Source organism: Buteo buteo, unplaced genomic scaffold, assembly GCF_964188355.1.
Source record: "Buteo buteo unplaced genomic scaffold, bButBut1.hap1.1 HAP1_SCAFFOLD_51, whole genome shotgun sequence".
NCBI lineage: Eukaryota > Metazoa > Chordata > Aves > Accipitriformes > Accipitridae > Buteo > Buteo buteo.
Genome location: NW_027439217.1, coordinates 80001 through 95000, shown reverse-complemented (window position 1 = coordinate 95000; position 15000 = coordinate 80001).

Sequence of the window (15000 nt, the reverse complement as noted above, 5' to 3'; positions counted from 1 at the left end):
TCCCCTTGCCGGCCCAAGGGGTAGACCTGGCCTCCCCTTGCCGGCCCAAGGGGTAGACCTGGCCGCCCCTTGCCGGCCCAAGGGGTAGACCTGGCCTCCCCTTGCCGGCCCAAGGGGTAGACCTGGCCTCCCCTTGCCGGCCCAAGGGGTAGACCTGGCCTCCCCTTGCCGGCCCAAGGGGTAGACCTGGCCTCCCCTTGCCGGCCCAAGGGGTAGACCTGGCCTCCCCTTGCCGGCCCAAGGGGTAGACCTGGCCTCCCCTTGCCGGCCCAAGGGGTAGACCTGGCCTCCCCTTGCCGGCCCAAGGGGTAGACCTGGCCTCCCCTTGCCGGCCCAAGGGGTAGACCTGGCCTCCCCTTGCCGGCCCAAGGGGTAGACCTGGCCGCCCCTTGCCGGCCCAAGGGGTAGACCTGGCCTCCCCTTGCCGGCCCAAGGGGTAGACCTGGCCTCCCCTTGCCGGCCCAAGGGGTAGACCTGGCCTCCCCTTGCCGGCCCAAGGGGTAGACCTGGCCTCCCCTTGCCGGCCCAAGGGGTAGACCTGGCCGCCCCTTGCCGGCCCAAGGGGTAGACCTGGCCTCCCCTTGCCGGCCCAAGGGGTAGACCTGGCCTCCCCTTGCCGGCCCAAGGGGTAGACCTGGCCTCCCCTTGCCGGCCCAAGGGGTAGACCTGGCCTCCCCTTGCCGGCCCAAGGGGTAGACCTGGCCTCCCCTTGCCGGCCCAAGGGGTAGACCTGGCCTCCCCTTGCCGGCCCAAGGGGTAGACCTGGCCTCCCCTTGCCGGCCCAAGGGGTAGACCTGGCCGCCCCTTGCCGGCCCAAGGGGTAGACCTGGCCTCCCCTTGCCGGCCCAAGGGGTAGACCTGGCCTCCCCTTGCCGGCCCAAGGGGTAGACCTGGCCTCCCCTTGCCGGCCCAAGGGGTAGACCTGGCCTCCCCTTGCCGGCCCAAGGGGTAGACCTGGCCGCCCCTTGCCGGCCCAAGGGGTAGACCTGGCCTCCCCTTGCCGGCCCAAGGGGTAGACCTGGCCTCCCCTTGCCGGCCCAGGGGTAGACCTGGCCGCCCCTTGCCGGCCCAAGGGGTAGACCTGGCCGCCCCTTGCCGGCCCAAGGGGTAGACCTGGCCGCCCCTTGCCGGCCCAAGGGGTAGACCTGGCCTCCCCTTGCCGGCCCAAGGGGTAGACCTGGCCTCCCCTTGCCGGCCCAAGGGGTAGACCTGGCCTCCCCTTGCCGGCCCAAGGGGTAGACCTGGCCGCCCCTTGCCGGCCCAAGGGGTAGACCTGGCCTCCCCTTGCCGGCCCAAGGGGTAGACCTGGCCTCCCCTTGCCGGCCCAAGGGGTAGACCTGGCCTCCCCTTGCCGGCCCAAGGGGTAGACCTGGCCTCCCCTTGCCGGCCCAAGGGGTAGACCTGGCCGCCCCTTGCCGGCCCAAGGGGTAGACCTGGCCTCCCCTTGCCGGCCCAAGGGGTAGACCTGGCCTCCCCTTGCCGGCCCAGGGGTAGACCTGGCCGCCCCTTGCCGGCCCAAGGGGTAGACCTGGCCGCCCCTTGCCGGCCCAAGGGGTAGACCTGGCCGCCCCTTGCCGGCCCAAGGGGTAGACCTGGCCTCCCCTTGCCGGCCCAAGGGGTAGACCTGGCCTCCCCTTGCCGGCCCAAGGGGTAGACCTGGCCTCCCCTTGCCGGCCCAAGGGGTAGACCTGGCCTCCCCTTGCCGGCCCAAGGGGTAGACCTGGCCTCCCCTTGCCGGCCCAAGGGGTAGACCTGGCCTCCCCTTGCCGGCCCAAGGGGTAGACCTGGCCGCCCCTTGCCGGCCCAAGGGGTAGACCTGGCCGCCCCTTGCCGGCCCAAGGGGTAGACCTGGCCTCCCCTTGCCGGCCCAAGGGGTAGACCTGGCCGCCCCTTGCCGGCCCAAGGGGTAGACCTGGCCGCCCCTTGCCGGCCCAAGGGGTAGACCTGGCCGCCCCTTGCCGGCCCAAGGGGTAGACCTGGCCGCCCCTTGCCGGCCCAAGGGGTAGACCTGGCCTCCCCTTGCCGGCCCAAGGGGTAGACCTGGCCTCCCCTTGCCGGCCCAAGGGGTAGACCTGGCCACCTTACCTGACCGTCCAGAGCAGTCCTGGCATCCCTACCTGATGCTCCAGACTTAGCTTGGCGTCCCATGCCGACACTCCGGTGTAGTACCATTACCCCTACCCGGCAGCCAGGGGTAGTACCCGTAACCCTCATTGGTACTCCGGGGTAGTACCAGTACCCCCACCCTTCAGCCAGGGGTAGTACCCGTAACCCCCACCTGTACTCTTTGGTAGTACCCGTATACCCCCGCCCGGTACTCCGGGGCAGTACCCGCATACCCCCGCCCGGTACTCCGGGGAAGTACCCATATACCTCCGCCCGGTACTCCGGGGCAGTACCCGCATACCCCCGCCCGGTACTCCGGGGAAGTACCCATATACCTCCACCCGGTACTCCGGGGCAGTACCCGCATACCCCCGCCCGGTACTCCGGGGCAGCACCCCTATGCCCCCGCCCGGTACTCCGGGGCAGTACCCGTATGCCCCCGCCCGGTACTCCGGGGTACTACCCGTAACCCCCACCTGTACTCCTTGGTAGTACCCGTATACCCCCGCCCGGTACTCCGGGGCAGTACCCGTGTACCCCCGCCAGTACTCCGGGGCAGTACCCATATACCTCCACCCGGTACTCCGGGGCAGTACCCGCATACCCCCGCCCGGTACTCCGGGGCAGTACCGGTACCCCCGCCCGGTACTCCGGGGTACTACCCGTAACCCGCACCTGTACTCCTTCCTTGGTAGTACCCGTATACCCCCGCCCGGTACTCCGGGGCAGTACCCGCATACCCCCGCCCGGTACTCCGGGGCAGTACCGGTACCCCCGCCCAGTACTCCGGGGTGCTACCCGTAACCCCCACCTGTACTCCTTCCTTGGTTGTACCCGTATACCCCCGCCCGGTACTCCGGGGCAGTACCCGCATACCCCCGCCCGGTACTCCGGGGCAGTACCGGTACCCCCGCCCGGTACTCCGGGGTGCTACCCGTAACCCCCACCTGTACTCCTTCCTTGGTAGTACCCGTATACCCCCGCCCGGTACTCCGGGGCAGTACCCGCATACCCCCGCCCGGTACTCCGGGGAAGTACCCATATACCTCCACCCGGTACTCCGGGGCAGTACCCGCATACCCCCGCCCGGTACTCTGGGGCAGTACCCGTATGCCCCCGCCCGGTACTCCGGGGTACTACCCGTAACCCCCACCTGTGCTCCTTCGTAGTACCCGTATACCCCCGTCCTGTACTCCTTGGTAGTACCCGTATACCGCCGCCCGGTACCCCGGGGTAGTACCCGTGTACCCCCGTCAGTACTCCGGGGCAGTACCGGTACCCCCGCCCGGTACGCCGGGGGAAAAACTGCTGTCCCTACGGGCGCGCGAGTTTAGACCCAGCCTTCCTACCCGACCCTCCGCCTTACGCCCGGTGTCCCCAGGCGACGTTCCGGGATAGAACCCGTTCCCCCACCAGTACTCTGGGCCCGTGGCGGAACCCTTTGTGATGCGCCGGAGTTCTACCTGCTGTCCCTACGGGCACGCGGCGATGGATCCCGGCCCCCCATCCTGACCCTCCAGGGTAGGCCCGGCCACCCTACCTGACCCTCCGGGGTCAGCCCGGTATCCCTACCCGACGCTCCGGGGTAGGCCTGGCGCCCCTACCTCATCCTCCGGGGTAGTACCCGTACCCCTACCGGTGCTCCGGGATACACCTGCTGTCCCTACAGGCGCTCCGGGGTAGGCCCGGCCACCCTACCTGACCCTCTGGGGTCAGCCCGGTGTCCCTACCCGACGCTCCGGGGTACGCCTGGCGCCCCTACCTCATGCTCCGGGGTAGTACCGGTACCCCTACCGGTGCTCCGGGGTACACCTGCTGTCCCTACAGGCGCTCCGGGGTAGGCCCGGCCACCCTACCTGACCCTCCGGGGTCAGCCCGGTATCCCTACCCGACGCTCCGGGGTAGGCCTGGCGCCCCTACCTCATCCTCCGGGGTAGTGCCGGTACCCCTGCCGGTGCTCCGGGGTACACCTGCGGTCCCTACAGGCGCTCCGGGGTAGGCCCAGCCACCCTACCTGACCCTCTGGGGTCAGCCCGGTATCCCTACCCGACGCTCCGGGGTAGGCCTGGCGCCCCTACCTCATCCTCCGGGGTAGTACCCGTACCCCTACCGGTGCTCCGGGATACACCTGCTGTCCCTACAGGCGCTCCGGGGTAGGCCCGGCCACCCTACCTGACCCTCCGGGGTCAGCCCGGTGTCCCTACCCGACGCTCCGGGGTACGCCTGGCGCCCCTACCTCATGCTCCGGGGTAGTGCCGGTACCCCTACCGGTGCTCCGGGGTACACCTGCGGTCCCTACAGGCGCTCCGGGGTAGGCCCGGCCACCCTACCTGACCCTCCGGGGTCAGCCCGGTATCCCTACCCGACGCTCCGGGGTAGGCCTGGCGCCCCTACCTCATCCTCCGGGGTAGTGCCGGTACCCCTGCCGGTGCTCCGGGGTACACCTGCGGTCCCTACAGGCGCTCCGGGGTAGGCCCGGCCACCCTACCTGACCCTCCGGGGTCAGCCCGGTATCCCTACCCGACGCTCCGGGGTAGGCCTGGCGCCCCTACCTCATCCTCCGGGGTAGTACCCGTACCCCTACCGGTGCTCCGGGATACACCTGCGGTCCCTACAGGCGCTCCGGGGTAGGCCCGGCCACCCTACCTGACCCTCTGGGGTCAGCCCGGTGTCCCTACCCGACGCTCCGGGGTAGGCCTGGCGCCCCTACCTCATCCTCCGGGGTAGTGCCGGTACCCCTGCCGGTGCTCCGGGGTACACCTGCGGTCCCTACAGGCGCTCCGGGGTAGGCCCGGCCACCCTACCTGACCCTCCGGGGTCAGCCCGGTATCCCTACCCGACGCTCCGGGGTAGGCCTGGCGCCCCTACCTCATCCTCCGGGGTAGTGCCGGTACCCCTGCCGGTGCTCCGGGGTACACCTGCGGTCCCTACAGGCGCTCCGGGGTAGGCCCGGCCACCCTACCTGACCCTCCGGGGTCAGCCCGGTATCCCTACCCGACGCTCCGGGGTAGGCCTGGCGCCCCTACCTCATCCTCCGGGGTAGTGCCGGTACCCCTGCCGGTGCTCCGGGGTACACCTGCGGTCCCTACAGGCGCTCCGGGGTAGGCCCGGCCACCCTACCTGACCCTCCGGGGTCAGCCCGGTATCCCTACCCGACGCTCCGGGGTAGGCCTGGCGCCCCTACCTCATCCTCCGGGGTAGTGCCGGTACCCCTGCCGGTGCTCCGGGGTACACCTGCGGTCCCTACAGGCGCTCCGGGGTAGGCCCGGCCACCCTACCTGACCCTCCGGGGTCAGCCCGGTATCCCTACCCGACGCTCCGGGGTAGGCCTGGCGCCCCTACCTCATCCTCCGGGGTAGTGCCGGTACCCCTGCCGGTGCTCCGGGGTACACCTGCGGTCCCTACAGGCGCTCCGGGGTAGGCCCGGCCACCCTACCTGACCCTCCGGGGTCAGCCCGGTATCCCTACCCGACGCTCCGGGGTAGGCCTGGCGCCCCTACCTCATCCTCCGGGGTAGTGCCGGTACCCCTGCCGGTGCTCCGGGGTACACCTGCGGTCCCTACAGGCGCTCCGGGGTAGGCCCGGCCACCCTACCTGACCCTCTGGGGTCAGCCCGGTGTCCCTACCCGACGCTCCGGGGTAGGCCTGGCGCCCCTACCTCATCCTCCGGGGTAGTGCCGGTACCCCTGCCGGTGCTCCGGGGTACACCTGCGGTCCCTACAGGCGCTCCGGGGTAGGCCCGGCCACCCTACCTGACCCTCCGGGGTCAGCCCGGTATCCCTACCCGACGCTCCGGGGTAGGCCTGGCGCCCCTACCTCATCCTCCGGGGTAGTGCCGGTACCCCTGCCGGTGCTCCGGGGTACACCTGCGGTCCCTACAGGCGCTCCGGGGTAGGCCCGGCCACCCTACCTGACCCTCTGGGGTCAGCCCGGTGTCCCTACCCGACGCTCCGGGGTAGGCCTGGCGCCCCTACCTCATCCTCCGGGGTAGTGCCGGTACCCCTGCCGGTGCTCCGGGGTACACCTGCGGTCCCTACAGGCGCTCCGGGGTAGGCCCGGCCACCCTACCTGACCCTCCGGGGTCAGCCCGGTATCCCTACCCGACGCTCCGGGGTAGGCCTGGCGCCCCTACCTCATCCTCCGGGGTAGTGCCGGTACCCCTGCCGGTGCTCCGGGGTACACCTGCGGTCCCTACAGGCGCTCCGGGGTAGGCCCGGCCACCCTACCTGACCCTCCGGGGTCAGCCCGGTGTCCCTACCCGACGCTCCGGGGTAGGCCTGGCGCCCCTACCTCATCCTCCGGGGTAGTGCCGGTACCCCTGCCGGTGCTCCGGGGTACACCTGCGGTCCCTACAGGCGCTCCGGGGTAGGCCCGGCCACCCTACCTGACCCTCCGGGGTCAGCCCGGTGTCCCTACCCGACGCTCCGGGGTAGGCCTGGCGCCCCTACCTCATCCTCCGGGGTAGTGCCGGTACCCCTGCCGGTGCTCCGGGGTACACCTGCGGTCCCTACAGGCGCTCCGGGGTAGGCCCGGCCACCCTACCTGACCCTCTGGGGTCATCCCGGTGTCCCTACCCGACGCTCCGGGGTAGGCCTGGCGCCCCTACCTCATCCTCCGGGGTAGTGCTGGTACCCCTACCGGTGCTCCGGGGTACACCTGCGGTCCCTACAGGCGCTCCGGGGTAGGCCCGGCCACCCTACCTGACTTTCTGGGGGTCAGCCCGGTATCCCTACCTGATGCTCCGGGGTAGTCCTGGCCTCCTTACCTGTGTCTCCGGGTAAACCTGGCCACGCTGCAGGGTCGGCCTGCACTCCCTGGCCGCGCTACGGGCCGGTCCTGATTAGTGTATTAAGACCGCTCCGCGATTCCACTTTCTTAAAATTTATTGTGTCTGACAGCTTGTCTTTTACCACGCACGCAGGCAGGCAGGCAGGCAGGCAGGCACGCGTCAAAAACGTGAGAGCAAAGCGTTACCCACAGTCGGAGTACTTTATCGGTAACGACTTCTTCGGGAAGAGGCGCCGACGCTGCTCTCTCGTCTCTGTACGAGTCGGTGGCCGTCCGGGTACCGCGTGGCACCGTTGGCGTGGGATCCGCTCCTAAACGAATACAGAAGAATCGATACGCTATGAATCGTCATCGATTGAAGTTATTAACAGTTGACGAGCGATGCTGGATTGTATCGTTTATGGAGCGTCACCTACCGACTGATTTAGCGCTACGCGGTAATACGCTTTCTGGCAGTTCCTTAAATAACAAAACTCATTCGTTCACGCACGCTAGGTGTGCGTCCCTTCGTTAATAGCCGGAGAAGGAATACGTACGTACGTACGTACGTACCTACCAGCGGATCGTCACGGATTGAATATGACTCGATTAGTAGTCACCAGTATTATAAATTACCGACTCCTAAAGTCTGATTGCGGCACTCCTTTAGGACCTTGCGACGCTCTTGGTTAACGTTAGCGTTCTCCGGCCCCTGCGTTATCGCGCATTAACTGTTCATTGGCCTCCGAGGGACGGCGGTCTCGCAGGCCTCTGAAGAAAGCCAGTCGGCTGCCTGACAAGCGGTCCCTGTGGCCGAGGCCGACTTAGCCGAGCATCCTCGGAGACGACGAGCTCGCGTGGCCGCCGTGCCGGCTGACCGGCCCACCCCGGGGCCGTTTCCCCCCCGCTCCCGTCGCCGAAGGAGCGCGCCCCCCGCCACCGCCTAAGGCCGCTGGGACCTTCCTCACCGCTCGAACGCATCCCGCCGGCGACGGAGCCGCTGATGCCCCTCTGTCGGAAGCGCGGCGCGCCTCTCCGGCAGCCCTGGCTGGGGCCCTGGAGCCCCAGGTCTCTGCCCAGGCCGAGGCACGCGGCTGCTGCTTTGCCAGGGACGGGTCCGACCGGGAGCCGAGCGCATCGCCCGTAGGCAGGCACGGGCGCAGGCCGGACGTCGAAGCGGCCGACCACCCGGGCTGTAACAGAGAAAGCGGCGTTAGCGACACCGTTACAAATCTTTCTCATTTCCACCTGCGTGCGCGCCCGCACCCCGCCAAAACAGGCCCCCGGCCCGAACGCCCACCGCCTGCTGCTGCAGCCGCTCACCCGCCCTTAGACACACGCACGCGCACGCACGCACTGCCCCCCCCCATTCGAGTCCCCGCCCCAAACACCTCCCGCCCGCCACCGCACCCACTCGCACGGGGCTACACACGTGCGCACCCCCCCCCCCGCAACCGGCCCCCCCCAGCCCAAACCCTCCACCCGCTGCCCCGCTCACAGTCGTGCGCTCAAAACGCACACGCGCGCAGCCCCCCCCCCCCCCCGCCCGAAACAGGGCCCCGGGCCGACACCCCCCACCCCCGTCACCCCGGGCCCGCCGCTGCACGCACACACACACCGCCCCCCCGCCCTCCCGCCACGCAGTTCGCGCCGAGCCTGGCTGCCCCTGCTCCCCCCTTCCGCCACCAGGCTTGCCGCCCCCGGTGGTGGAAGGCGGGAGACTTTAGGACCCTGCGGCGTCCCTGCCGGCTCCGTGCCCGGGCGGGAGAGGGGAGCCCCCCCGGTGCCCTGCCGTCTCTAAACCCCAGCTGCCGAGTCCCTATCCTGCCGCACCCGTGGCCCCGCTCCCGCCTTTCTTTCTCAGCCAGCCACGCACTCGCCCTGCTCCACTCCCGCCCGCCCCCGCCGCGGGGGGAAAACTAAAGGACCGGGGGGGTGGGACGGGGACGGGGACGGGGGAGAGAAGTAAAAAAAATAAAACTCCAACCGATCCAAACAGAAGCCTTCTCCGAAAAGACACACCGTCCCCCCTCGCCAGCCTGCCTCTGCGCCAGGCTCCCCGCCTGCTCGCCAGCCGCTCTCGCCCTGCTCCACTCCCGCCCGCCCCCGCCGCGGGGGGAAAACTAAACGACCGGGGGGGGGGGGGACGGGGACGGGGACGGGGACGGGGGAGAGAAGTAAAAAAAATAAAACTCCAACCGATCCAAACAGAAGCCTTCTCCGAAAAGACACACCGTCCCCCCTCGCCAGCCTGCCTCTGCGCCAGGCTCCCCGCCTGCTCGCCAGCCGCTCTCGCCCTGCTCCATTCCTGCCCGCCCCCGCCGCGGGGGGAAAACTAAACGACCGGGGGGGGGGGGGACGGGGACGGGGACGGGGACGGGGGAGAGAAGTAAAAAAAATAAAACTCCAACCGATCCAAACAGAAGCCTTCTCCGAAAAGACACACCGTCCCCCCTCGCCAGCCTGCCTCTGCGCCAGGCTCCCCGCCTGCTCGCCAGCCGCTCTCGCCCTGCTCCACTCCTGCCCGCCCCCGCCGCGGGGGGAAAACTAAACGACCGGGGGGGGGGGGACGGGGACGGGGACGGGGACGGGGGAGAGAAGTAAAAAAAATAAAACTCCAACCGATCCAAACAGAAGCCTTCTCCGAAAAGACACACCGTCCCCCCTCGCCAGCCTACCTCTGCGCCAGGCTCCCCGCCTGCTCGCCAGCCGCTCTCGCCCCCCCTCTTTTCTAGCCTCCTTTCCCCGCCGCTGCTGCCGCCGCGACTGAGCAGCAGACCGTTGCCGTGGCGGGAAACACCACAGTTTCCGGGGGCCCCGTTGCCGGGCTGCAGACCACCCCACCCAGCCACCCGCCCCCCAACCCCCCGTCTCCAGGGCGCCGGAAAGTCTGTGATCGGGTGGGGCCGGGGGAGGGGGGGGGGGGGGGGGGCTGCACCTACTGGCCTGCAGGTCCGGGACTGCAGCGCGGGGAGGGAGGGGGAGCACACCGGTGCAGGGGTGCGTGTAGCTGTGTGTGCCTGCGTCGCGTTCTGTGTGTGTGTGTGTGTGTGTGTGTGCGCGCGCCTCTGAGCGCGCGTGTGTCACCGGGGGGGGGGGGGTGGCAGTGCCTGCAGGATCGCAGATATGTATTTTAAAGTATTTATTTTATGAAAAAAAAGGAAAACGTCAAAAAAACACCAAAAAAAAACAGGCGGGGGGGGGGAGAAAAATTAAAAACAACCCCCCAAAAAAAGCCCAAGACCGCAAAAACCAAAACCAAAAGTCGGCGAGCACCCAGCAGCGCCGGGACCCGAACCTGAACCTGGCAAGGGGCTACCAGTCCTGAAGGCACCCAGTGAACAGCGAACTCGCGCCGGGGAGCCGGGCAGTTTGTGCCGGGGGCTGCCACCTCTGCCCGGACCCCGCCGACAGAATATGGTTGGGGGGGGGGGGGGCAGCAGCGGAGCAGAGGGGCTGGCTGGTGTGGTGAAGCTGGCAAGTGCCTGGCAGCCACCGGCTCGGAATAGGTGCGTGCACGTGCATGAGAACGACGAGGGTGGGGGGGGGGGGTGTGTGTGTCAGGAAACAAAAATTATTTTGAAAACTGGTTGTCGTTAATATTGTATTAATATTTCCCGCCGGAATCAATAAAGGTGAAATAACTCTTGCATCAGACAGTACGTTTAAACGTGCTCCCTTGGTGTAGAAGTGGTTCAAACTCGGGAAGGGGAGGGGGAAAGAAATGCCGTCCGGGAGAACCGGGAGAGGGTGGCCCTTTTAATCAGATTTGCTAAAATCTCAAAAGAAAGGAAAAAAAAAAAAAAACCGAAAAAAACGAACCAAAAACAGGCGCACCTGCCCCCCCCGCCCCCCCCCGCCCAAGGGGCACCGAACGGCTGCCAGGTCTACCCGGCTCCGCGGGCGGCCGCCAGGTCTACCCGGCTCCGGAGGCCGGCGCGGCCGCCGGCGGCGCCCGGAGGACGCGGGGTGTCGCTGCCGCAGCGGCCGGTGAAAAGGGCCGCCAGGTCTACCCGGCTCCGCGGGCGGCCGCCAGGTCTACCCGGCTCCGGAGGCCGGCGCGGCCGCCGGCGGCGCCCGGAGGACGCGGGGTGTCGCTGCCGCAGCGGCCGGTGAAAAGGGCCGCCAGGTCTACCCGGCTCCGCGGGCGGCCGCCAGGTCTACCCGGCTCCGGAGGCCGGCGCGGCCGCCGGCGGCGCCCGGAGGACGCGGGGTGTCGCTGCCGCAGCGGCCGGTGAAAAGGGCTGCCAGGTCTACCCGGCTCCGCGGGCGGCCGCCAGGTCTACCCGGCTCCGGAGGCCGGCGCGGCCGCCGGCGGCGCCCGGAGGACGCGGGGTGTCGCTGCCGCAGCGGCCGGTGAAAAGAGCCGCCAGGTCTACCCGGCTCCGCGGGCGGCCGCCAGGTCTACCCGGCTCCGGAGGCCGGCGCGGCCGCCGGCGGCGCCCGGAGGACGCGGGGTGTCGCTGCCGCAGCGGCCGGTGAAAAGAGCCGCCAGGTCTACCCGGCTCCGCGGGCGGCCGCCAGGTCTACCCGGCTCCGGAGGCCGGCGCGGCCGCCGGCGGCGCCCGGAGGACGCGGGGTGTCGCTGCCGCAGCGGCCGGTGAAAAGAGCCGCCAGGTCTACCCGGCTCCGGCGGGACTTAGCCGCATTTCGGGGGCGGGGAGGTAGACCTGATAGCCCCGCCACTTTCTCGGAGCTGGCCAAGGGGTCGCTGTTTTTCGCTGCCTCCAGTTACGTCATCGTAAAAGTCGGTGTCATTGGCGGGTCTCCCCGGTGGGCAGGGACGGCACTCTTGGAGCCGGCCGGGGGCGGGGACGTGATCTCCCGTACTATAGGAGGTAGTGGTGACTCGTGCACGGAGCAGCGCTAGTGAGCGGCTGCAAGGCTTACGGCTCAGCCGGCGAAGTGGAGCGCTGGGCGGCCGTTGTGGTGGTGGTTTTGCCTGGTGGTTCGGCTCGTTTTCTGTCTGTTCGGCCGGTTGGTCTCTCCCGGTGTTTTCCAAGTAAGCCAGCCGGGCGCCTGCGAGGGTCTGGCAGGCTGGCGGTGGCTGTTGACCCGAGTGGTGCGAGAGGTGCAAAGGTGGATTCCGCAGGGCATAGCCCGGTGGCCGGCGGCGGCCACCGGCACTCGAACGCTGGAAGACCGGGTGGAGCCGAGCCTGCCTCGGCTTTCCCCCGGCCCCGGAGGGCCCGATGATGGCAAAGGTGGAGCGCTGGTATATGCGAGGGCAGCTGCCCGTGAGCATCCAGCCCGCCGCGGCTGCCGCCGCCTCCTGAGGGCCTGGTGATGGGCGGGCGAGGTGGCGGCACCTCGTCCTTTGACTCTGGCCTTAAGCTGGAGCGGGCAGAGCGGCAGCCGGTCCCGGTGGCTGGCAGCTGGATGCAGACGGCTGGGGGTTCTCGTGCGTGCCGCAGCTTCCCCCCAGCCCCCGAGGGCCCGATGATGGCACAGGTGAGAGGCCGCAGCGCCTCGTCCTGTTTTTGCCGGCATGAGCCACGCGTGGGCGGCCTGTGGTGTCCGGCCTGCCCCGGCTTGCCTGGTTGCAGGAGGGCTCGGTGGAAAGGTCTGCAGCGCTGTACCGGGTTTAGAGGTGGCGGCACCTCATCGCGTTTTCTCCGGCCTTAAGCTGGAGCCCATGCACGAATTGGGCAGAGTGCAAGCGGCAGCCGGTCCCGGTGGCTGGCAGCCGGATGCAGACGGCTGGGGGTTCTCGTGCGTGCCGCAGCTTCCCCCCAGCCCCCGAGGGCCCGATGATGGCACAGGTGAGAGGCCGCAGCGCCTCGTCCTGTTTCTGCCGGCATGAGCCACGCGTGGGCGGCCTGTGGTGTCCGGCCTGCCCCGGCTTGCCTGGTTGCAGGAGGGCTCGGTGGAAAGGTCTGCAGCGCTGTACCGGGTTAGAGGTGGCGGCACCTCATCGCGTTTTCTCCGGCCTTAAGCTGGAGCCCATGCACGAATTGGGCAGAGTGCAAGCGGCAGCCGGTCCCGGTGGCTGGCAGCCGGATGCAGACGGCTGGGGGTTCTCGTGCGTGCCGCAGCTTCCCCCCAGCCCCCAAGGGCCCGATGATGGCACAGGTGAGAGGCCGCAGCGCCTCGTCCTGTTTCTGCCGGCATGAGCCACGCGTGGGCGGCCTGTGGTGTCCGGCCTGCCCCGGCTTGCCTGGTTGCAGGAGGGCTCGGTGGAAAGGTCTGCAGCGCTGTACCGGGTTAGAGGTGGCGGCACCTCATCGCGTTTTCTCCGGCCTTAAGCTGGAGCCCGCGAAGCGGGAAGAAAAGTGCGGCTGTACCTGGTGGCTGGCAAGTCGAACGCAGGCGGCTGGGGTTGTCTCGCTTCTGTGGCATTCCCCCAGGCCCCGAACACCCGTGCGCGGCATGGGTCCAGGTGCCTTTTTTTTCCCCGACGGCAAGCGGTTGCCTGTGGGGCGGGCAAAGACCGGCAGCCGGTGGCGGTTGCCGGCACTCGAACGCTGGAGGAGCTGGGGGAGTTGAGCCTGCTGTGGCCATCCCCCGGTCCCGTTACCTTCCTCAAGGGAATCGTTGTCTGGAGCCGGGTGGCCCGTGGCACCTCCCGCTCCACGATTTGACTGATCCAGACCCACAGGCAGCGCCCGCTGAGGCGTCCTCGGGTGCGTCGGAGAGCCTCCACGGCGGGCCGGCTCTGCCGGTGTTCAGGCCGTTGGAGCACCTCTCGCAGGCGTTGCCCTCACTCGCACGCAGAGCCCCCGCACCTGCCGTCCGCCCCCGGTTGGCGACGGGTGCGAGTGGCCGTCGCTGTCCCAGGACTCGTGGCCGTGGGGCCTCCGCTCCTTCCTCCGTTCCCTTCCCTTACTGATCGATGAGGCGTTTAGGGCGCGTCGGAGGGGCTTCCCGGCGGGCCGGCTCTGCCGGTGTTCAGGCCGGCGTTGCACCTCTCCGCAGACGTTGCCCTCTCACTCGCACGCAGAGCCCCCGCACCTGCCGTCCGCCCCCGGTTGGCGATGGGTGCGAGTGGCCGTCGCTGTCCCAGGACTCGTGGCCGTGGGGCCTCCGCTCCTTCCTCCGTTCCCTTCCCTTACTGATCGATGAGGCGTTTAGGGCGCGTCGGAGGGGCTTCCCGGCGGGCCGGCTCTGCCGGTGTTCAGGCCGGCGTTGCACCTCTCCGCAGACGTTGCCCTCTCACTCGCACGCAGAGCCCCCGCACCTGCCGTCCGCCCCCGGTTGGCGATGGGTGCGAGTGGCCGTCGCTGTCCCAGGACTCGTGGCCGTGGGGCCTCCGCTCCTTCCTCCGTTCCCTTCCCTTACTGATCGATGAGGCGTTTAGGGCGCGTCGGAGGGGCTTCCCGGCGGGCCGGCTCTGCCGGTGTTCAGGCCGGCGTTGCACCTCTCCGCAGACGTTGCCCTCTCACTCGCACGCAGAGCCCCCGCACCTGCCGTCCGCCCCCGGCTGGCGATGGGTGCGAGTGGCCGTCGCTGTCCCAGGACTCGTGGCCGTGGGGCCTCCGCTCCTTCCTCCTTTCCCTTCCCTTACTGATCGATGAGGCCTTTCGGGTCGCGTCGGAGAGGGCCCTCGGCGGGCCGGCTCTTCTGTGCTCCCCGTAATAGGGAGTCACGGCAGTGTCCGGTGTTCAGGCAGGGTGGTCTCCTTTCCAATTCGCTTCCCGTTGCATGCGAAGTGGTGTCCTGCACCCCCCCCGAGCGAAGGGGGCCGCGATGGCGGCAGTGTCGTCCTCCCCTGCTCAGCGGGGTTCCTCGGGCTTCTTTACTGAACCGGGCTGTGTGACGGCCGCGTGGCCCCGCGAGCCCTCAGATGTCCTGAAACACGCGAGGCGCCGGTGCTGGCCTCGGTCCGGGTACCCGCAGGTGCCGGCCGTGAGCAGCGCTGGGCGGTGGGGCGGCTGAGCCAAAGAAACGGGGAAAAAAGGCGAGTGTGGGCTGCACCTGCCCGGGTGGGCCCCGAGGCGTGCCGCGGGCGGCAGGGGGGCGTCCCCCTCCGCCGCTGCCGTCTCTGATGCTTTTCGTGCCGCTCCCCCGCCTGCTGCAGAGCGAGCCGCCCTGGCAGAGGGCCTTGGTCCTGGGGTCGTGCCCGTCTCGGCGGGTCGCTGTCTCCTCTAGCACGTCCGGTGCTCCCGCGGCAGGGGGGTGAGTCCCTCT